General features: G+C 33.6%; 1 protein-coding gene across 4 annotated transcripts in view; it reads left to right on the forward strand.

The window, feature by feature from the left end:
- MAGI2 (membrane associated guanylate kinase, WW and PDZ domain containing 2) overlaps positions 1 to 25,452 on the forward strand; it is a 1,296,878-nt gene that overhangs the window by 383,167 nt on the left and 888,259 nt on the right. The gene's annotated exons all lie outside the window — the stretch shown is intronic.

Here is a 25,452-nt window from a genome sequence, read left to right on the forward strand (position 1 = left end):
TTTCATATTTTGGCTGCATTTGTGTTATTTTATTGGCATAATAGTCTTTGTAAGTTGAAGCTCTTTCCTGAAAGATTTTAGCAATTAAAGCTGTACTCATTTGCACATCTATATCTATACTTTTTCAACTCATTAATATCATTATCACTTTCCATTGCCTAAAGTCATGAAGTCATATAAAGTTATAGAATAGAATTTCACCTCCTTGTTTAACAAGTGCCACAGTATTTATCCACCACACAAATTATGTTGACCTTCCTTATGAAAATTAATACCCTCCCAAAAAAATTAATGCCTGAGAGCTTTCTTTGGGTTTAATAGCAAGTGCTCTTGACTTGGGGGCTGCTTCTTTATTCTTACTCTGGCACATGGTTGTACATAGTTTTCATTCCAGAAGGGTCAATCCTGCTCCTTTGCCTGGTTCCTAGCTACTCACAGGTGAGTATGCTCTTGATTGTCTTTGTATAACAGAAGTAGAAAATGGTATAGTGAGATATTAACTGATAGAGGAGCAAGAGAGAAAAGTAAAGGGAATAAAAACAGTGAAAAACACTTTGCTATCATGATAACCAATTTTATGGCAGAAGACGCACAGTGTAGATATTTGTATGCATCTGGGCTCAAATACTGACTCTGTGATTTTGTAAATCACTTCAATTCTAACGGTCCTTAATTTGATCATCTCCACAACAAGGCCACTGTATATAATTTTCTTAAGCTCTAGGGTATTAGATTGACAAGGTATAATTGGTTAGAATGGATAAGAGGTCGAGTAAATAGAATGATGGGTTTTATGGAAAAGGAATGGATCAACCTCCCATGGAAGACATTTTAAACAAACCAAAGCTGAATTCAGAAGGGTTTTTTTTTGTTGTTCTGTTTCTTGGTTGTTTGTGTGTTTATTTAAAGAGAAACTGATTTTTTAAAATAGATGATATATAAGTAGAGTGAGTGAAAAATGAGAACAACTTAGTCTTTCTACCTCATTTTTCTTATATTTAGAATAAGGATCATAATTTCATTTACCTTCTTTATGGCAATGTTAAGAATAATTAGTATTCATGCAAAGTAATTTGAAAATGAAAAATGTCATTTAAGTGCTAAATAGTGTTGCTTCAGCTTTGGTTTCCTAAAATGCCTAACTCTTCATTAGTCTTTGTAAATGTCCTCTGATGTATGTCACAGAATTTATAAACAAAGTGCAGTAACTGATGGTGTGTGACAAAATACAATCTGGATAAAGGGTTGCTGTCATTCTCTAAAGAATGATTGGGTTACATGGAAAAGCACTACCTGGAATCTTTTATAGGGATATTTTTCACATAGGTATGCATTTGAATTAACAAAAATGACCTTCTTATCTATAATGATTAAGTGTTCTACAAATCAGAATTAAATTAAAAGTAAATACGTATCCAGCAAGCTGTCATAGCCTCTTCTAATTATTCTGCCTTAACTTAAAAGATGAATATTTTATTTGGGGCACCAGGATAGAAGTATGGAATTATATAGAGTCTCCTCTAATGCTGCAGGCAAAGACACTCCAATGTACATAAGATGGAGCTTTAAAAGTTTAGTCTTTGTTTAAACAAAATTAAGTGACTTACTAGTGAGCCATAGTAAAGAAAATAATATTAAAGAAATAATGCTTACCAAGTGAAAAAAGACAATTTTACTGCCTGAGTTATGATAATAACCTTTGCCAAATGGTGAAAGCCTACATCTCCCACAGTTGGCTGATACTTTATTACTTGATTTAACTCTCTTTTTTATTGTTTATATAATATAAATAAAGCAACTCAAACACTGGAACTAGATATTATAAATATTTTCTTTTAAACTTATCTGTAGATCAAAAATAGTTTTTTTTTCAAAGTGAGAACTCTACTGAACAATCTAATTAAATTGTTTGATTTGATTTGATTCTACTAGTTGATAAACAAATTAATAAATGTAGAGAAATATGCCAAAGTAATAGTAAAACCATGAATATAATATTATTTCAAAAGCAATTGAAAATAACGATTGAGGTAATTGATTGCTTCTTAAAATTCATTTCTGAGAGTAGTGGCTTTTATGTTTCAAAAGAATAAATATTTACAAGAGTAGGAATGTATTGTTTAGGAAATGATTATGTAAGGGAAGCAAAAAGTATATCTCTATATAAAAATTTTTAGAGTTTTTAAACTTTAGTAGCATGTGTTTTCTATTTGAAATTTGAAAGGCATACTATTTTACTGCAGAGAATATCATTTTGTGAGTCAACATCTTAAATTATAGAACTATTTTCTACTTCTAATGTATGTATGAATGTGTATGTATAGAATTTAAAAGCCCTTAATGGCTGAGTATAATAAATATATTCATATACTCCTTATAAATCTTATAAACCTTATATTAAAATATATCATTACAAAGTTCCTTTAACCTGCAAACAATAAGCAATTATAAATAAATTATATTCTTTATTGATTTTTGACATACATGTCTCTAAATTATTAAATGCTTGAAAAATATTTAAAATAATCTATAAACACATGTGAGGTATAGAGACAGCAAATAATTTTAGTGATTTCCAATTAGTAATTACTCATTTAGTAACTTTGAATGAAGAATAAAGCAATCAAATTATCATTCAGAAAGATTCATAACCTTTCCAACTAATATCATTCAGACACCAATCTCCTTTTTAAAAATGCAAAAATTAAAAGGTAAAGAATTCACTGGAGAATGAAGTTGTTCTCCAGAGAATTTCCCTCTCCAGAGAATATAGAGTTGAGGTTTAGCCAGACAAAAGGAGAAGAAAAGTACATGAAGTAAAGTTGAAATAGATAAAAATAAGACATTCCCTTAGATAGCAGGATAAATTTGGGGAGTGACTTATAGTAATGACAGGAGTAAGGACAATGACTTCCTGCAATAACTAAGAGTCAAAATGAGCTAAGAGAAAAGTGATGGAACTGAACAGAGTTGCCTAAAGTTTCTGGATATATGAGTTTCCTATCACTGCTCTAAAAATTGCCACAGATGTAGTGGTTAAAACAACACAAATTTATTATTTTACTTCAAAGCCAGAAGCATAGCATCTTTCTCTAACTCTGACCTCCTATCTCTCTCTTATAAGGACTCACATGATTATATTTTGCCCATCCAGTTAATCTAGGATAACCTTACCATCTCCAGATTCTTAACTTAGTCAATCACATCTGTAAGTCCCTTTTGCCAGTAAGGTGACTTAGCCATAGGTTAGGAGATTAGAACGTGAACATCTTTTGTGGTAGGGAGCATTATTCAGCCTACCAACATGGGTATATGAGAGTTGTCACAAAAACCAGACAAGATCAGAAGCAGAACCCAGAGGAATATACTCAGGAAATGATAGCGTACAACTTTAGTTGGCTCTGGATTTGCAAATGACTCTTACCTGAATGTTTTGCTAAGTCTCACCATGGTTATCTGCAGGTTATTTTCTACTTTCCTCAACAACCTATCCCCAACAATAATTCACTCCTATGGGTAAGAACTTTCCTAGAAAGATAGCCAACTTTACCCCCTCCTCAGTAGCCCTTTCTCTGTATTTTATTTAATCCTCCTCATCATCATCATTATCTCTTTCTAGAATGTTACATATTGACAGTTTTTATGATATCATTATCAAACAGCAAAGGCAGATCAAAAATGTCTATAAAGAAAGAGCTTGGAGAAAATCTGGTCAGAAGGTTCATTGATTTATTCATTTAGAAACTATTTATTGAGTGCTCACTATGTGCCAAATATTCCAGGCACCTAAGGAAAGGAGTTAACAAAGCAAATGAAAATTTTATAAAAAGCAAATGAAATTCCTGTCTTTATGAAATTTTTTTTAGAGGGGCAGGATAGACAATAAACAAACAGGGAAATAGATAATTTAGCAGCTAAGGATGAGTATTATGAAGAAAAATTAAGCAGATTGAAGGGAGATCGTGCTGAATGTACGTGGGTGAGTGGTGTATGTGTGTGCCCTATTTTAAATAGGATTGTCAGGGAAGGTGCTACATATAAGCAGAAACTGGAAGAAAGGAAGAGGACAAAAAGCATTGTAATTATCTGAAGGAAGGACCTTTTAAGCAGAGGAGACAAAAGCCCACCAGTGGAACTATACTTGATGTGGTGGATATGAAGAACAGATAGGAGATCGGATTTGCCAGAATAAAATTAATAGGAGACAAAGGGACTGGTAGAAGATGATGTCAAAGGACAACTGAGGGAAGGAGGCAAGATAGAGCCACACAGGTGATGGTAAAGGCTTTGAGGGGCAACATAAAACCTTTGGCTTTGAGTGAGATGGATGGTTTTGAGCACAGGAGTAATGTTCTCTGACTTGTGTTTTAAAGGGATAACTCTGGCTGTGTAGGGGGAATACTGAATAGGAATAAGAATGGAAGCAGTAAAACCAGTCACATTAGGAAGCTGTTGTAGGCAGAGAGGATAGTGGCTTAGATCAAGGGGCAACAGTGGAGATGGTGAGAAGTGGTCAGGTTTTGGATAAATTTTGAAAGATATAATGGACTGGATATTAAATGTAAGAAAAAATGATGAGTTAAGATAACATCAGTTGCTCTGGGTATATATACTAATGAAGTCTATTTCTAATGAGATGCAAAAAACTGCAAGAGAAACAGGTTTGAGGTGGAAAATTTGGAGCTTATTTAGGAGCATATTAAATTTGAGATGCCCATTGGACTTCTGAGTGGAGATATTGAGAGGCAGTAGGATATAAATCTGGAGGCAAGCAAAGAGTCTGTCTGGGCCAGAGATAGGAACATTGGAGAAATTGTCATTGAGATACCATGTAAAGTTGTGAAATTGAATAAAATTACATTACGTTAAGATGAGATAGGAAAGGTATCCTAGGACTAGGCCTGTGTATTTTAATTTTAGATGGGGAGATGTAAGTGGAACCAGCAAAGAAAATTGAGAAGAAACAACTAAAGTGTTTCAAAAAGGATAAAATAATCACCAGTGACAAATACTGCTGGTAGGTCAAAAAAAGATGAGGACTGAGAATCAGCTGTTAGAGGACAAGTCTCAAGGCCTTGTTATATACTAAAGACACTGGTTTACATAGAATGCAAGACTATCTAGTGTGGCTTTGTTGGTGGCTAATAGATTATGGATTGGGAGTTTAGTCATACTGTACTCCCAGCCTACTTCTTGACACTATCCCAAGGTTATAGAAAGAAAAAATACTGTTGTAAATTCCCCAAAGAGAGCATTATACTTCAATTCTAGAAAATCTCCTTGATCCGAAAGGATTTACACAGAGGATGATGTTAACAGCCCTACTCCTAAAAATATTACAAGGGCATTATTAGACCAGTGTTTTTCTTAATACTTAGAAAATTATAGTCTCCATGTAAGAATGTGTGTTTGCCTCTTGGTCAGAACCTCCATCTCTTATTTCTGACACTTTTCCTTTCACATGGAATTTATTCCCTAAATCTAAAGCAGTGTTCAATAAAATCTAATGCAAGCCACATATGTACTATTGTTTTACCAACCACATTTAAAAAGCTAAAAATAAATAGATGGCATTAGTTTTAACAATATATTTTATTAAGCTCAATATATGCCAAGATTATCATTTTAACATATAATCAAAAATAGAAAATTATTGAGATATTTTACATTCATTTTTGTGCTGAGTCTTTGAAATCCAATATGTATTTAAAACTCACAGTATATTCCAAGTCAGACAACCTATACTTTAAGTGCTCATTAGCCACATATAACTAATGGCTACATTAGGAAAGCCCTGTCCAATAATCACGTAAAAGCAATTTTGTTTTCAGAGAATAGGTTAACTATTACACCAGCCTCTCCTTTCCATTTTCACTCTCTTGGACTTTTCAGCTACTGTTAGAGAAAAGAGAAGAGAAAGCAAACAAGAGGTCCAAAAGAAGTTGATATAGTGGCCCCTTCTCTTCTAAATAGGCATTTTCCATTGGGTGTTCCTTCCTAGTTTTCGTAAATGTGTATAACAGAAAAGTGTATTATAGTTAGAAAGAATAATACCTTAGAAGATCCAGGCTAGAGTGACTTCTGAAGGCTAAGCTGAGACGGTAAGGAGACTTTCTCTCATGTTAAAAAGAGGATTTAAATATTTATCTATCAGATCAAAGTTCACTGTGATGTTTTGGTTGTGAAAAAAAAATCAACTGCTAAAACATTAGTTTGAATATTATTGATGATAACAAGTATAATTAACATCAAATGAGTGCTTACTAAAAAAAAAAAAAAAAAGCCAGGCATAATGCCTTTACAGACATATCTCATATATTGCCACTATAAACCTAAAATAGGAGTCATAATCCATGATGAAGAAACTTGAGGCTTAGGTAGATGAGGAATTTATGGTTTTGGTTCCTTGGTGGCCAAAGCCAAAATAGAAATCCATTTTTATGGCAACTGCAAAAACAAAGCAAAACAAAACAAACAAAAAAACCCACACTAGTTAAAATATAACTTTTAAAAAGTGTTTTTTAGAACTAAAAACAAAATTTTGAAACTTTCCAGTTACCAGAAATAATTCGGAACTTGATGACAACGTGGAAAGTGCCCAAGTTGATGGCCCAGGGAGATATAGGGCCTTCTTTTAAGCCCCAGTAGCCACGAGATGATATTCTAACCCTTCCTATGGAAAGGACTAGGTTCTGGACCATCCTAAGGCAGGAAGGTAGAATGATACTCTCAAAAAATGTGGGAACCTGAAAATATTGCCTACGCTTGTGAAACAGAGTTAGGCTATCTACCTCCTGAGCCAGGGAATTGTCAGGGAGTCTTGTCTTGGTCTGAAGTGTTAGGTAAGGAAAATTCTTCAATGCAAAATATATGCTCCAATTTGTGCCACATGGAATTACAAAGTCTGAATTTACACTACCTACATAATGCAAAAATTCCAAGCCAAGACTGGTCTAAATAGAATTACCTATAGAAACAAATACAAAATTATTTGTAATTCACTTCCATGATCCAGAGCACATGGGCTCCCACAGTGGAAAGAGAAAAAATTCCTTTCAGAGTCAAAAATTATATATTATACCAGAGTTAAATCTATCTCTGAAAAAGTCAGACACACAAAAAAGAAAGGTTAATATTTTTAAGAACTTTAGATTAATAGAATAAAATGAAAGATATTATAAGATGATTATGATTAAATTTACAAAGAAAAAATGTGATATAAAAATTATAATTAAAAATAGAATGCTGTGGTATAACAAGAGGCAGATTGAATCAGAAAAATATAACTATGGAAATGAAAATTTCAATGAATGTGCATAAAAAAACATCATAAGAAAGAAGTGATAAACTTGAAACTTCATCTGTAGAAATAATCCAGAATGCAACATAGAGAAGTAAAGAGATGAAAACTATGAAAGACAAGTTAAGACACAAAGAATGAAGAGGGATTGAAATTCAGTTATAGTCTATTGGGAATTCTAGAAGGAAATACTAGGAAAAAATTGGATGGCAGGCAGCATTCAATGAGATAATGCCAACTAATAATAATAACAGATATATATATATATATATATATATATATTTTTTTTTGAGATAGGGTCTTGCTCTGTCACTCAGGCTAGAATGCAGTGGCATCACTGTAGCTCACTGCAAGCTCAAACTTCTGGGCTCAAGTGAACCTCAGCCTCCTGAGTAGCTGTGACTACAGGTGCATACCACCACACCTGGCTAATTTTTGTTTTTTCTAAAGATGAGGTTTAGCTCTTGCTCAGGCTACTCTTGAACTCCTGACCTCAAGCAATCCTCCTATCTCGCCTCCCAAAGTGCTAGGATTACAGGCATGAGCCACTGCACCCAGCCTAATTCTTATATTTTTTAAGTCCAACAAGGCCTAAGGAGGATAAATACAAATAAGTCTGCATACATAATAGAAAAATTTCAGAAGATCCAAGCAAAAAATAGACAATTAAGACTAACAACCAACATTTCAATAACAACAATAAAGGCAAGAAAATAATGGAATAAAATCTTCAAATCCTGAAAGAAAATAATTTCATGCTGAGAATTCTATACACAACTAACCTATGATTCAAAAATTATGGCAAAATAAAGACTCTTTCAACAAACGAAGACTAAAAGAATTTACCTCTAACAGATAAATTTTCTCGAAATAAGTAGTAAACAATATATTACACTTCAATATGAAGAAAATTGAACCCAGAAGGAAACCGAAGCTCGAACAAAGGTGTGGTTTGCAAGATATGTGGGGATGCATGAAATAACGATGGACTAAGAAATCATTAAATCTAAAATAGGAATTGACTGGAAAACAACAATAACAACAATAATAATGGCTAACTTGGGGATGTTTTACTATAAGACAGAATGAAATACTAGGTATTTATAATATCAAAAGTGGAGAGATGTCATCAGTGTTAAAATGTACCTTTGTTTTGGCTTCAGCTTCCTTCTTGCTTTACTTGATGCTATTTAATAGGCAGCTCTCCTGACCCGACAAACCTCAGCAATGGTGATACTGATGGGCGAGTGCATCATCTGTACAACAAAAAGTCACTTAGTTTTAGTTTAACACCATCATTTTGATCATAGGACCATTTGTTTGGATGTAGAAATTCCTGTCACATTTTGGCTTATTTGTCCTACTTTGTATATTAATAATTATAATTGACATTTTATTTATTCTGTGCCAAGTAGTATATAAGCATTTTGCCTAATTCAACTCATTTAATCCTGTGAGGTAGGTATAGTCATTGTCCAATTTTACAGATGAAGAAACAAAGGAACTGAGAGATTAGCAAGTCTCAGGTTAGGAAACCTACCTGAGATGACACAGCTTGTAATGGAGGAGTTAGGATTTACATTCAGGCAATCCAGCTCCAACGTTTGAGCTCTTTATCACTAAGCTAAATTGTCTCTAACAGGTGTGGACTGCTTGAATGTAAATCCAGCCAGACACTTCCATTTATGAGTTAGTGACTCAGGTAATTTAGGAAATCTGAATGCAAAATACTGAGAAAATATGGATAAACCTTTTAAAATTTTAGAATAGTTTTAGCCCAAATATTTATTGCAGCACAATCCGCAATCACAAAGATGTCAAATCAACCCAAGTGCCCATCAGTACATGAGTGGATTAATAAAATGTGATGTATGTATACTATGGAGTACTACACAGCCATAAAAAATGATGAACTGATACCTTTTGTAACAACCTGGGTAGAACTAGAGACCATTCTTCTAAGCAAAGTATCACAAGAATGGAAAAACAAACACCACCTTCACTCACTATTAAATTGGAACTAATTGATCAACACCATGTACATATATGGTAGTAAAACTCAATGGAAACCAAGTAGGTGGGAGGATGGAGAAGAGGATGGATAAATTTAGACCTAAAAGGTACAATGCATGCTTCCTTGGTGATGGGCACACTTATAACTTTGACTCATACCGCACGAAAACAAATCATGTAATCCAAACTTTTGTACCCCTGTAATATTCTGAAATAAAAAAATAGTTTTAGATTTACATAAAAATTACAAAAATATTTCAGAGAGTTCCCATAGATCCCACACCCTGTTCATCCAATTTTTAACATAATTACTATATTAATCACCTCCCATTCACCCTGTTAGTGAAGGGGATGGCCAAACAAACAACACCAGACACTGGTCAGATGAGACTAACAAGAGTTTATCAGGCATATATGTTCACAGTCCAGACGAGGAAGACATCTCACGCCATGCAAGACCACCCACGAATTGAACCGGGTGAACAACCAGAGGCCGTGAGAGAAAGGCCCTCTGCTTCCAATGGGAGTATGCGATTGGTTTGTTTGAATAATCCTGTGGTCTGGCAGGGAACTGAAACCTGCTGCTAAGGCACAAGCAGGAATTGCACCTGGTCTATTTGATTGGGAGAGTTATTTGGCTGGGGACCTTGTCCGTTGGAATAGAGAGGAGAGGGGAAAGTTGTGGTTAGGTCGTTCAAAGCTCTCTAAATTATACCAGATGTCAAGGCAGCATATAGTGTTGAGCCTTAATTTTAGCCCTCATATCATTTGTCAAAATTAATGAAACAATATAAATTTATTGTTATTAACTGAAGTCCGTATTTTATTAAGATGTTCTTAGTTTTTGCCTAATGTCTTTTTTAGTTCTAGGAGCTCACTCAGGATAACACATAAAATTGTCTCCTAAGACTGCTTGGCCATGAGAGTTTTTCAGACATTCCTTTTTCTTAATGACCTTGACAGTTTTGAGGAGTATTGTAAAATGTACCCGAATTGGGCTTTCTCTGATGTTTTCCTTATAATTAGATGGGGTTATGGTTTGGGGAGGGAAACTACGAGGCAAAATGCCATTTTCATCATATCATATCTATGATACATATCAACAACATGATCAACTAACAAGGTTGATGTTAACCTTGAACACCTGGCTGAAGTAGGGTTTTTTCAGATTTCCGAACTATAAAGTTATTCTCCTCCTTCCCATTTCTACACTCTATTCTTTAAAAAGCACTCACTATGTATAGTTCACATTTAAAGAGTGGGGAATTATTCACCACTTCCCTGAGATCAGAATATCTACATAAATTATTAATATTTGCAATTTTTCTGTATTGGAAATTTGTTTCTTTATTATTTATTTGATCATTTATATAAATATGGACTCATGGATATTGATTTCATACTTTGAGATATAACCTGATACTCTGTCATTTGTTATTGTTCAGATTGTTTTAGCTTTGACCATCGAATGCTTGTTCAAGTGTTGTCTGTGTCTCTTCGATATAGCCCCATCATTGTCAGGGTTTGTGGTGGACTTCTTTTTTGAGCACTTCCTTAAATTCCAGAAAAATCAAGATACTCCAGGCTCATTTTATATTATATATGACCTAATCAGCCATATCACCAAAGAACTCTGGTTCTTTTTATTGGAAGATGATATTAGAAATCAAAACCTGGACACTAGGTATGTTATTTACTACTGAGGTGTCCTTGCTTCTGAGCTCTCTTACATGACAGAGCAAAAAAAAAAAAAAAACTTGTGAATTCAAATCCAGGTGTCTGTGTGTACCTGTACTTATTTCTATGTGTAACTGTCAATATCTATGTTAAGCTAAGCATAAGTTCATACTGATGTCCTCAACTCTAATCCATTACTGCATGGGTCATCATAGGCTTCTCTTGTCCATTTGTGCTGTGACTTCCTACTCCAACTGGCTTCTCACCATACACCATTCATCTGATTGTTCCTTCCCTATGTATGTATATAGTGGTTTCAGAGTTGTTAACCTCCACTCCGATGAATAAGAGTATCATCAACTAGAGTAACAAGCTTATACAGAGTTCTTTTACCTTTAGGCTTTCAGACTGCCCTCATTTCCCAAGTTACTTAGGTCAACACTCCCCCACACCACCTCCCTCTCTTTAGTAAAGTTGTTCCATACATTTGTAAGAGTTAATTTGTCACATTCTGCATTCGGTTCTGTGATCCCTGTGTCATTTGACCTACTTAATGATTTTTTAAATTTGCATACATTAAGGTTCATTTCTCTGCTGTAAATTATATGGGTTTTTGACAAATGCATGGTGTCATGTGTCACCATTACAATATCATACAGAATAGTTTCACTGCTCTAAAACTTCCCGTATGTTTCACCTCTTTAATCTTTTCCCACCCTTTTCCTGACCCCTGGAAACCACTGATCTGTTTATGATCTCTAGAGTTTTGTCTTTTACAGAATGTTGTGTAAATGAAATCATGTATAGTATGTGGCTTTCAGACCAACTTCCTTTGCTTAGAAATATGGATTGATAATTTATGTATGTCTTTCATGTGGCTTCATAGCTAATTTTTTTTATCACCGATTATTATTCCATTGTATGTATGCCCTACAGTTTGTTTATTCATTCACCTATTGAAGGGCATCTTGGATGTTCCAGCTTTGGGTGATTGTGAATAAGGCTGCAATAATTATTTGTGTGCAAACTTTTGTGTTGACATAAGTTTTCATGTCAGTTGGGCAAATGCCTAAAACTCCAACTGCCAAATTGTATAGTAAGACTATTTAGTGTTTAAGAACCTGCCAAAATGTTTTCCAAAGTGGCTTTATTATTTTGTAGGCTACCGGCAATGAATGAGGGTTCCTTTTGCTCTACATTCTGCTAGCAATTGTTATTGTCAGTTTTTTGGATTTTAGCCATTCTAATAGGTGTGTAGTGGTACCTCATTGTCATTTTAATTTATATTTCCCCAATAACAGATGATGTTAAATACCTTTGCATGTGCTTAATTGTAATTCTTCTTCGGTGAGGCATCTGTTTAGATCTTGTGCCGTTTTTTAAATTGGTTTTCATGCTTTCTTATTGTTGTGTTTTAAGAGACCTTTGTACATTTTGGATACACATCCTTTATCAGATATGTTTTGTAAACAGTTTCTAATAGTCTCCTGTGGTTTGTGTTTTTAGATTCTTAACTGTGTTTTTCACAGAGTAGAAGTTTTAAATTTCAGTAAAGTCTAATTTTTTATTTCATGGATTGTGCTTTTGGAGTTGTACCTAAAAACTCAAAACCAAACAAAAGTTCACATAGATTTGTGCCTGATTTTTTTTATGTTTTTTATTTCAGCATATTACGGGGCTACAAATGTTTAGGTTACATATATTGCCTTTGTCCCACCCCAGTCAGAGCTTCAAGTGTGTCCATGCCCCAGGTAGTGTGCACCACACCCGTTAGGTGTGAATATATACCCATCCCCTCTCTCCCCCCACCTGCCCAACACCCGTTGAAATGTTACTACTGTATGTGCACATAAGTGTTGATCAATGAATACCAATTTGATGGTGAGTACATGTGGTGCTTGTTTTTCCACTCTTGAGATACTTCACTTAGTAGAATGGGCTTCAGCTCTATCCAGATAATACAAGAGGTGCTAGATCACCATTGTTTTTCGTGGCTGAGTAGAAGTCCATGGTATACATATACCACATTTTATTAATCCACTCATGTATTGATGGGCATTTGGGTTATTTCCACATCTTTGCAATTGTGAATTGTGCTGCTATGAATATTCTAATGCAGATGTCTTTTTAATAGAATGTCTTCTTTTCCTTTGGGTAGATGCCCAGTAATGGAATTGCTGGATTAAATGGTAGTTCTACTTTTAGCTCTTTGAGGTATCTGCATATTACTTTCCATAGAGGTTTTACTAGTTTACAGTCCTACCAGCAGTATATGAGTGTTCCTATCTCTCCACATCCATGCCTGCATTTATTGTTTGGGGAATTTTTGATAAAAGCCATTCTCACTTAAATGGTATTTCATTGTGGTTTTGATTTGTATTTCCCTGATGATTAGAGATGTTGCCTGTTTTTAATAGTTCTGTATTTTCTATTTAGGTCTGTGGTCCATTTGAATTGACTTTTTGTGTAAATTGTAAGGTCCTTGCTCATGTTCTTTTCTTTTTTCCTTGCATATGGATATCCAATTGCTCCTATACCATTTGTTGAAAAGATTGTTCTTTCTCCATTAAATTTCCTTTTTGCCTTGTCAAAATCAGTTGACTATATTTATTTGAATCTCTCTCTGGGTTCTCTATTCTGGTTCTCTCTGGGTTCTCTATGCTGTTGAATTGATGTGTGTACTGTTTTGCCAGTATTACACTGTCCTCTTACTGTAGCTCTTTTAATAATCTTGATATTGTCTACTATGAGTAATATCAACTTTGTCCTTCAGTATTTCATTGGCTATTATATGTCTTGTGCCTTTTCAAATTCATTTTAGAAACATTTTCTTAATATTCACAAAATAACATTCTGGGATTTGGATTAGAATTGCATTGAATTTATAGATCAAGTTAAGGAAGAATTGGCAATTTAACAAAGCTGAATTTTCTAATCCATGAATATAGAATCTGTGCTCATTTATTTTGATCTTTAATTTCTTTTTTTTTATTTCGGCATATTATGGGGGTACAAATTTTAAGGTTTCAAAAAGTGCCCCTCCTCCCCGCCCTCCACAAGTCTGAGCTTCCAGCGTAGATCTTTCATTTCTTTCATCAGTGCTTTATAGTTTTCTGTAGACAGATCCTATATATATTTTGTTAAATTTATGCCTAAGTATTTCATTTTTTGTGCTATCATAAATGATATTTTAAAAAAATTTCAAATTCTAATTTTTGTATTACTAATGTAAAGAAAAGCAGTTGACTTTGGCATGTTGATCTTATATTCTGGTCAACTTTTGCATTTTGACCTTATTATACTTGGTTATACGTTCTAGTTTTTAGATTGCTTTTGGAATAAATAACAATGTCGTGTTAATAATCCCAGTTTTATTTCTTCCTTTCCAAACTGTATGGCTTTTAATTCTTTTTCTTACCCTGTTACTAGATAGAATTTCCAGTATGATGGTAAATAGAGTGGTGAAAAAGAACATTCTTTTTTTTTGTTGTTGTTGCCAATCTTCTAGGGCAGATGTCCAATCTCTCACAAAGAGATACGATGTGAGCTATGATTTTGTACGTAGATGTTCTGTATCAAGTTAAAGAAATTATCTGTTCTTAGTTTGATGAGAGTTTTTATCATCAATAGGTGTCATTTTGTAAAATACTTTTTCCATGATAATTGATAATATCATAGATTTTCTTCTCCACAGCCTGTTGATATGGTGGATTACATTAATTATCTAATGTTGAACCAGCCTTGAATACTTGGAACAAATCCCACTTGGCTATGGTTTAGAACTTATTTTATTCATTGTTGGATGTGATTTGCTAATTTTTTGTTGATGACATTTGCATCTGGGCTCATGAGAGATATTGATCTGTAGTTTTCTTTTCTTGTAATATCTTCATCTGATTTTGGTAGTAGAGTGATACTAGCCTTATAAAAAACAGTTGGGAAGTTATTCTGGGCCTGATGTTTTCATTTTTAAAAGTTATTATTGATTAATTTATTTAATAGCTATGTATCTATTCAAGTTGGCTATTTGTCTTTGTGTGAGTTTTCATAATTTGTATCATTCAGGTAATTGGTCCATTTCATCAAGTTTTCAAATTTGTAAGCATAGAGTTATTTGTATTGTTCATTTATTATCTTTTTAGTGTTCGTGCAATCAGTTGTGAGGATATTTCTTTCATTTATGATATTGGTAATTTGTGTCTTCTCTTTTTTCTTGATTAATTTTGTTAGAGACATGTCTATTTTATTCATCTTTCCAAAGAACCGGCTTTTAGTTTCATTGATTTTCTTGATTATCTTTCTATTTTCACTTTCATTTTTATCTGCTCTAATTTTTGTTGTTTCTTTTCTTCTTCTTGAGATAGGCTTAATTTTTCTAGTTTCCTAAGGTAAAAATTTAGGTTATTAATTTCAGTATTTCCCTCTAAGCCCTGCATTCATTGCATCCCACAAAATTTGATGTTATATTTTCATTTTCATTTAGCTCAAAATATGTTTAAATTTCTCCTGAGACTTTTACTGTGGACATATGTGTTATGTAGCAATATATTGTTTAATGCCCAAATATTTGGGGATTGTCCAGCCATCTTCTGTTGTTAATTTTTAAATTAATTTCACTGTGGTCTGAGAACATACTTTGTATGTTTTCCATTATTTCATTAAGGTGTTTTATAGCCCCACAATGTGATCTATTTTGGTGAATGTTCCATGTGAATTTGTGAAACATGTATCTCTTGCTCTTATTGGATGGACTATTCTATAAATGTCAATTAGGTTACATTGATTGATAGTGTTATTCAGGTCAACTATATGCTTACTGATTTTCCATTTGCTTGATCTTTTAGTTATTGGCAGAGGGATTTTAGAGCCTCCAACTCTAAGAGTGGAATATTTATACTTTTAGTTATATAAATTTTTGCTTTATATATTTTGATATTCTTTGGTTAGGTGCATATATATAGAATTATTACGCTTTAAGACTTGACCTAATTATCATAATCTATACCATATTCATTCATGATATTCTTCCTTGTTTTGAAGTCAGCTTTGTCTGAAATTGAAATAGCTATTCCAGTTTTCAATAAATGATAACTACTTATTAGTAGATTATAAGTGCTTTGGGGAGTTAGACAATGTTCTTGCTTATTTTAATTTATATTTTTAAGCCACACAGTGTCTAGGATACTGTTGGGCACAGGAATGCTTGGTAATAACAGCTTTTTTACTGATTAATAGGGATTAGATGGCTGTGTGTATATTATGAACTATAAATCAGGATAAGAATATAATTATAGTAAAAATTTCTAAATTCCCAGAAGACATCCTCTGTATTTTCAGATGTGATATAAATGAAGAGTGAATGTTTAAATTAGCAAATTTAGAAATGACTATTTTAAAGGGGAAAATGTGACCTCTCTAGGTGACATAAGGTTTTTAACTATTGTACAAATATTAAAGTAAATGGAACTGAAAATAATGAAACTTCTTACTTTACTAATTGGGATTGGATTAAATGTGTTTCATCAGTGCAGCCTCTATGAATGATACTGTATTTCTTCTCATTGGCTAATAAGTGTAGATCTTTTGTAGTCTAAGGTTTAAAAAGTCAGACATTAGAGCTAAAAATCACCCACAGTAGAGGAAAAATTATTCCATTTGGCCTTTCTCAGTCTGGTTGTAAATTATCCTCAAAGAGTCTTTCTATTTAAACCTCCTACTTCAAAGCGAAATGAAAGATTCAGTAGGGTTTTTCCTAGAGCATATGTCAAAGTACATTCTTACTTGTCCTTACAATGAAGCTGTAATGAATTAAGGGGTATATTTAGAAAAAAAAAACCATGTAGAATTCATTTTAAATTTAGAAAGAGGTAGATGCTAACCTAATAGTAAGGAACAGGTCAAAGAGTTTTATTCTTCATGAAAGGCAGCATGTGTCCCAAATTGAAAGGGAGGATCTTGTTCAGGAATTGATGCTCATTGCATTCGCTAACTACATTGGCAATGTGATTGCCATAAGCAACATGCTTCAAATGCATAGCTTAGATCTCCAAAAGTAGTGAAAGAAAAAGAACTGATCCAGAGAACTGAGGAATGGCCAAAGGTGACTATTAAAATGGCATAAAATTGAGAAATGCCTTGTAATCTGTGATTTCAAGCCACAAGCATGCAGCAGGAAAACCACAAAGATACATGCTTCATTAATCAGGAACTTGAATATCTTTTCTTCTTATGCCATTATTTCTGGTACTTTTCTCTTAAGGCCTCATTTACAGGGAAAAAGGAAAGAAAGATAACTGGAAAAGAAAGGGAGGACATAAAGCTTATCCAGTTAATAAAATTTACTTCTATCATGGGTTTTATATTCAAGGGAATTACTAGTAAAAAAGTCTAACAGCCAATTCTCTGGAATCCATCATAGCAAATCCATAATTGCAACTTTAGGCTCCTTGCCACAGAGTCAGGCTCCTTGCACAGAGAACTGGAAATGCTATCCATCAATCTATCTTTCTATCAGTCTAACTAATGGCACTGTAGAGAGGCCTCTCTGTGATGTTTGTTCATCATTTGGTATCAACAAAACAGATATATGAGATGTAAGCGCAGAAGGAGTAACACCCAATAAAGGCAAAAGAAATAAGTGTCAGTTAAACAAAGATTACACCTAGAAGGACATACAGAATTGTGTACTGCCTCTCTGAAAATAGAATGTAAAATCATGGAAAACCTAATTATGTGCTTTGAAAATGGAGTGGGAAATGTGCTTCTGCACAGATTATGTGTTAATATTGCTACAGAATCAAAACACTCTAGAGGATATTGTATACTGGGGAGGCCTCTTGACAATCAGAACAGCTGGCAACCCTGGTTTAATTATTAATAGAATTATGAAGAGCAACAGTGACCATTCAGTATTTCAGTTTTTATGTCTCAAACTGCCTTGGGGGAATTGATCAATATATAGGCCACACTTGTTTAAAAACAAAACTGTGTGTGTGTGTCAGTGTGTGTGTGTAACAGTGGCAAGAACACAGAATCATAGCCTTCTTCCTCTTTATTTCAGTTGATTTTATCAATAAATACCTCCCAAAATAAACATATGCTCCTACTCTGGCAAATGTCAAAGAGATAATTTTCATGAATTTAATTTATTAGGAAAAATCACCAAATACCATATATCCCTCCTGATTGCTGTAGATATACTATACCACTACTTGTCAAAAGCAGTAGAACTGAGATTATTTTTATATATATAATAAAATTTGTGTATACAGTCGGTTATAATTATCTGTACACTACAAATCACTAAATATTTCCTGGATTATATATATTATATATATTACATATATACATTATTTAATGTATTTATCCATCATTCTATTAAGAGAGTAATTACTATGAAATCAACCTCAATTCTACAACCACTATTTTGAAGTCTTCAGAAATTCAGAGCATTATTGCAAATGATAATGAGAGTAAGTTGGTAGGAGGCAATTTATGCTGTGAATAACAAAATCTAGTATATCATTCTCATAATTAGAATATACTAGAATGTGCCATTATTTTTTTCTAAAACTAAAATATTTAAGAAACAACCAAACTAAACTTATTTTAAATATGATATGATCACTAAACATATTTAAGAGAAGATTAGACAAGAATTTAGTTAACTTTTCTATAATAGAGAATGAAAGCTTTCCTGAAGAGAGGGTTTTGTTTTTCTTTAATTTAGGGAAGTATATTTTAGCAGGTAAAAGGAATTCATGCATATTTTTATCAGTGATCAGGTATGTTTTGCCAATTGAGCCTGATTGCTCCTTTTACATTCCTGCTTACAGACTGAAAATTATATGCTATTTAGAAGTACAGATTTTTAAGTATCATGTTAATGCTAAAATATTCAAGTAAATATAAGCAGATCATGCTGTAGGCTTGGTTTGAGAGATTTAAGGTCCTTTCATCTCTAATTTTTTAAGTGAGGTAAGTAAGGCAAACATTTGAAGAACTCAAAAGAGTGGCACTTAATATTTATATGGCTCTGAAAATGTACTCTGAAAACATTTCTACCTTATAAGCACTACATATATGAAATCCGAATAGCCATGCTAAAATAGAAACTTTCTATTCATAGTTAGAATTGGAAAAGTTAGGGTACCAACAAATCAGTTATCATTAATAAAGGCATACTATATGTTCTAAGTGCTTACCATGTATTTTCCTATTTATCCTTGCAATCCCTCCCCCATTTTACAGGTGAAAAACTGAGGCCAAGGAAAATTATATTATTTGTCTAAAGTCACACAGTTAGCAAACAGCAAAGTCAGTATTTGACACCAAATAATTTGGCTTCAGAGTTCACACTCTAATCATTGAGCTGTACTACATTTAATGTATGACTCATGAATAGGGTTGCCAAACATAACACATAAAAATATAGTGTTAGGAAGTCGGGCACGGTGGCTCACACCTGTAATCCTAGCACTCTGGGAGACGAGGTGGGAGGATCATTTGAGGTCAGGAGTTCAAGACCAGCCTGAGCAAGAGCAAGGCCCTGTCTCTAGTAAAAATAGAAAGAAATTAGCCAGACAACTAAAAATATATATTAAAAAAAAGTTAGCTGGGCATAGTGGCAAATGCTTGTAGTCCCAGCTACTCAGGAGACTGAGGCAGGAGGATTGCTTGAGCCCAGAAGTTTGAGGTTGCTGTGAGTGAGGCTGACACCATGACACTCTAGCCCAGGCAGTAGAGTTAGACTCTGTCTCAAAAATAAATAAATAAATAAAAATATAGTGTTAGGTTTCAGTCTGAAACCGTTGGTTCTTGGTGCACCCATGGTGGAAGAATGACCAGACATGCCAAAGTTAGCCAAGCACAAAAATGAGGTTTATAGAGAAGAGAAAGATAGGATTATAGGGCCAGAGCAAGATATAAGGGTTTACAGAGCATGATACATACGCCACAGATGATGACCTGACCCATTGTTGCAGCAAGGCAGGCAAAAGGAAGGGCTAAGAGAGAGAGCTTGGGTATGATCTGTATCTTTTTTATAACACCTGGATAGGGACCTCCCTGTGGCTCAGAGGTCACCATGGAACCACTTTGATTGGATGGTTAGAAGTCACATGACCTGAGCCTTAACTAAGCATTTGGGTTCAAGGTTACTTTTCACACTTTATGGTACTCATGTGGCTTGGCCTGTGGGCTAGAGAGTCCTCTGCATTATTTTGCAGCTGGGGCACCAAGTTCTAATTGGCAGATTCATAGGGTATTCCCTCCTCCCCTAGGTATGGAGAATCAGGGTGGGGCAGGACCAAGATGAGGGCAATAGCACCCACTTTCATCCCCAAGAGAACGAGATTCCCTCGTTATCTACCTAATAACAGGATTTCCAGTTAGGGCTACCAGATAAAAATACAAGAGCAAATATTGTATCAGAAATAACTATACTAAAATATTATTGATTGTTTACCTGAAATGCAAATTTAACTGGGCATCATATATTTTATTTGGCACTTTTACCCTAAAGAGACAATGAAATGAATATATATTTTCCTACTCTGCATAATACTTAGAAGGAAGTGTTGCTATAAAATATGTGTATTTTAGTACTTGAATTACTTTCTCTTTTTTGCATGGCATTTATTAGAGGCTAATAGTCATTGCTTAGATGAATATAATACTTTTATTTCCAATTGTTTATAAACTTATTTCTACTTTAGAAAGAAACAGTAGGAAGGAAAAAGTTAATACTATATGTTTAAGTAGATTTCTCCCTTCTTCCTGTAGCCTGAAGCATTTTAATTATTATCTTGACCACACTTTCTTATAAACACACTGACTTAATTCACTTGCTACAAGATAAAAGAGGGTCTTCTGGGGGCTTCATTTTAAGAGATCCTTTTAGCAAGATATATGAAGTATGTCTGGATTGCTTATTATAAGCAAATTATCATTTTTGAATTTATTAGATATACACCACTACAGAATGGAAGTTAGTTAAATAGCCTGTCTCCTTAAGTTGTCTGTAAGGTGAGATTCCAAAACTAAAGGGCTTCCCTAGGCTAAGCCACACAGTTAGAATTCCTCTCTCCAAATCTAAAATGCATAACAGGATTGGGAAGGGATTTAGGAACATTGATGTGCATTAGCTGTGACTCCTTTCTTGTATGCTTTGCTAACCATTAGAAACCTCAGTTTCTTGTGAGCCTGACAGACAATTCAACCCTTTGATAGTATAGTCACAATATTTTCTGAGTTAGCAGGGATAGTTTCCTTTTATCTCTCTTGCCAGATTGCCAAATTTATGAATTATTTCTTTAATCTTCTTTATCTTTTGCCCATGTAAAGAGATTTTATGGCAAGCAACTAGGGAACATAATGTATTAATAGTTTCTGCTTGGCACAGTGGTTCTTGTCTGTAATCTCAGTGCTTTGGGAGGGACAGGCAGGAGGCTCATTTGAGCCTACAAGTTCCAAACCAGCCTGGGCAACATCACTGAGACCCTATCTCTACAAAAACTAAAAAGAGTTAACCAGGTATGGTGGCACATGCCTATAGCCCTAAAGGCTAAGACGAGAGGACTGCTGGAGTTCAGGAGTTGGAGGCTGCAGTGAGCTATGATCAAGCCACTGCACTTTATCCTGGGTGAAAGAGTAAGAACCAGTCCCTAAAAAAAAGAAAAATGTAGTTTCAATAATTACTAAACTCTGTTTGGCCTATTCTGTTCAAAAATCATATAAAAATGTATTTCATAGGCTTCTCAGTGAAATAATAGAGTCAATGTGGGTGATCTCAAGTTATTTCAACTTGAAATAGTAAGAATCACTTTATGATTCTATATGTTACAGTCATTATGAACAAGAGTTGTTTATCAAGAAGAATACGACATAGGCAAGATGCTGAAATCTCAACAAATATCTGTTACATGGGTTGGGAAAATTATCCTTCAGAGTGTTATAGTAAGGATCAAATAATATAATGTAAAGCATCTGTTACTTAGTAAACACTCATTAAATGGTCTATAATCCTCATGTTTGTGTAGGGCACACAGTCTTTTTTACCAAGAGTTAATAATCTAGTTGATTATACAGCTATTTTTAAAATTTTCAATACCAGACAGCATAAGATTAACATCAAATGAGGAATTTGGAAGACAGTGATGAACTAACCTAATAGAGATTGGCTAGCATGTGGGCTGGCTTTGAGGAATAGCGCCAGCCTGCGTGAGTCTGAGCCCTCCTGACACAACCGCTTCTAAGCTATGCAATCTTGGGCAAGTTGTAATATCACCATGTCTCAGTTTCATCATTTGTAAAGTGAGGATATGGATAGTTATTTACAAGAGAAGATTGCTTTGAGGAGTCAAATATGCAAAATACCCAGTACACAGTAAACATACATTAATATTGGCCATTATTATCATTGTTACTATGATTTCTAATATGCAGTAATGTTTTTGTTTGTTGTTATTTTAGAGAGGATGAGTAGTAATTTCAAATCAACAGGTTATATTTTAAATGAGAACCTACTGCAGAAGTATAGGATTAACTGTTACTTTTAAGATTTACTTAAAAATAAGTGAATTAAGGATATCAAAAAAGTTTTTTATTTTGTTTTCTTTTTGCTTTGAATTGCATAGAGAAAAGAACTGGAGAATTCACTGAACTAGAGAAGTCACTGAACTAGTGAGGAGGGCTAAAATTGTAGAAACTGAATTTGCAAAGAAAATAAATACTGTGTCCTTGTGAATATTTTTTCTCCCCTGGTTTCTCAGAAGTCACAAACTATAAATACCACCTGTCTCAATAAATTCCACATAATAATTAAAAGATAGAGGGGAAAAGCTTAATTAGGAGGGTATTGTGAAGTAAGCAAAAAAAGAAAATAAATTGCTTTTATAGTTCTTGATTACATGTAGGGAGAACTCATAGTTGATGAATAAAATGACTTGCCTGGTAATTTAGCATAGTTGTTTAATGTAATATAATACAGCTTCTAGAAAGTTGTATGTATCAATAATAGCTTAACAGTGCTATGCTATGAAGATCAGACAAATAAGAAAAAAAAATCTTACTATACATTTGCAACTATTTGAAAAGGAAATTAAAAGAACTATCCCATTTATAATAGCATCAAAAATAATAAAATACTTAGCTATAAACTTAACCAAGGAGGTGAAAGTCCTGTACATTAAAAACTATAAAACACTGATAAAAAATTGAAGAACATACAAATAAATGGAAAAATATCTCATGTTCTTGAATTGGAAGACTTAATATTGTTAAAATGTTCATACTATACAAAGCTATCTACAGATTCAAAGCAATCTCTATCAAAATCCCAACGGCATTTTTCACAACAGAAAAGTCAATCCTAAAATTCATATAGAACCATAAAGGACCCCAAATAGCCAAAACAGTCTTGAGAAAAAAAGAACAAATTTATAGACATCATACTTTCTAATTTCAAAATATATTACAAACCTACATTAATTAAAACAGTATGATGCCGGTGTAAAGATAGACATAAAAACAAATAGAACATAATTGAGAGCCCAGTAATAAACTCATGTATATATGATAAACTGATTTTTGACAAAGTTTCCACAAATATACGATGGGAAGGCAGTTTCTTCAACAAATGGTTTTGGAAAAACTGGATATCCACACACAAAAGAATGAAATTTGACTTTTATCTTGTACCATATACATAATAAAAATCAACTCAAAATAGATTAAAAATATGAATATAAGACCTGTGACTCTAAAACTAGAAGAAAACATAGGGAAAAAGGTTCATGGCATTGGTCTTGGCAGTGATTTCTTAAATATGACATCAAAAGCACAGGCAACAAAACAAAAATATGCAAGTGTGACTACATCAAACTAAAAAGCACAGCAAAGGAAAAAAAATCAGCAAAGTGAAAAGACAATCTATGGAATGAGAGAAAATATTTGCAAACTATTCATCTAATAAGGGGTTAATATGCAAAATACCCAAGGAACTCATACAACTCAATAGCATAAAAACAAATAACCTGATTAAAAACAGGACTTGAATATACATTTCTCTACAGAAGACACAAATGGCCAACAAGGATATGAAAAAAATGTTCAATATTACTAATCATTAGTAAAATGCAAATCAAAATCACAATAAGCTATCACCTGACCTTTGTTAGATGGCTGTTATCTAAAAAACAAAAGAGAGGTTCCTTGAAAGATTCAGAGTAGAACAACCATATCTTCCAGTAATCCTCCTTCTGGATATTTATCCAAAAGGATTGAAATTAGAATCTTGAAGAGATATTTGCACTACCATGTTTGTTTATTGAGCCATTATTAACAGAGTAGCCAAGATGTGGAAAGAACCTAAATGTTCATCAGTGGATGAGTACACAAAGAATAGGACATTATTCTGCCATATGTGACAACATGAATGAACCTTGAGGACATTATGCTAAGTGAAATAAGCCACTCAATAAGATAAATACTGCATGATTTCACTTACTTGAGATATTGTAAATAAGCAAATTCACAGAAGCAGAGAGTAGAATGGTGGTTGCCAGGAACTTGAGGGAGAGGGAAATGGGGAATTCTGTTCAACAGTTATGCAAGCCGAGTAAGTTCTAGAGATCTGCTGTACAATATGTGATTATAGTTAACAGTTCTGTCTTGTACATTTAAAAAGTTGTCAAGAGAATAAATCTCATGGTAAATGTTCTTACCACAATCTTTTTAAAAAAAATCTAAGCTTTACATTTCTATTGTAATATTAATAGTTATTTCTGTCTCTGCTATGTACAATGTAGACATATTTAATAAAACCCAGGTCAGTGGTTGGACAAATGCTGAAAGGTGGTCAAGAAATGTCACCTGCATCTGGGAACCTATGCCCTTAGTTATTCTCTGGAGAAGGAGCTTGGACCCTATAATCCTGCATATTTCTAAGCCTCAGTTTCTTCATCTGTAAAACAAAGGTGAGGGATGAGATTTTCTCCAGAAGCTATTCTTTGATTGCGCAAAGTCCCAGCTAAATTAAAAATGTCATGACCTAGAAGAAATGATCTCCAAATAAGTACACCCAACAGAACATTCAGACAAGTTATTTTAGATGCTCAAGGCTTCTTACAGAGCAACAACATTTAGGTTGAATCATAGAAAACTAATATCCTACATGTGTAGCAATATTCTATATGTAGGAATTGACTTCTATAACTATAAATCATAGTTACAAAGATGTCTTCAACTACTGTGCAAGGGATTGTTTCTGATATTCTGGCAAAATGACGAAAGGCAAAAGTCTGAGTTTGTAGATAAAAATAATCTGATTTGCTAGAAGAATAGCTAAGTAAATATGAAAAAAAAAACTCTAGACTAATGAAAAGTACAGACTGAGATATTTATAATGATTATATCCTTGCTTAAAATAGTTCATCTTCTCTCCTACATTCTATCATTCTTCC

This window comes from Microcebus murinus, chromosome 9, assembly GCF_040939455.1.
Source record: "Microcebus murinus isolate Inina chromosome 9, M.murinus_Inina_mat1.0, whole genome shotgun sequence".
NCBI classification, from domain to species: domain Eukaryota; kingdom Metazoa; phylum Chordata; class Mammalia; order Primates; family Cheirogaleidae; genus Microcebus; species Microcebus murinus.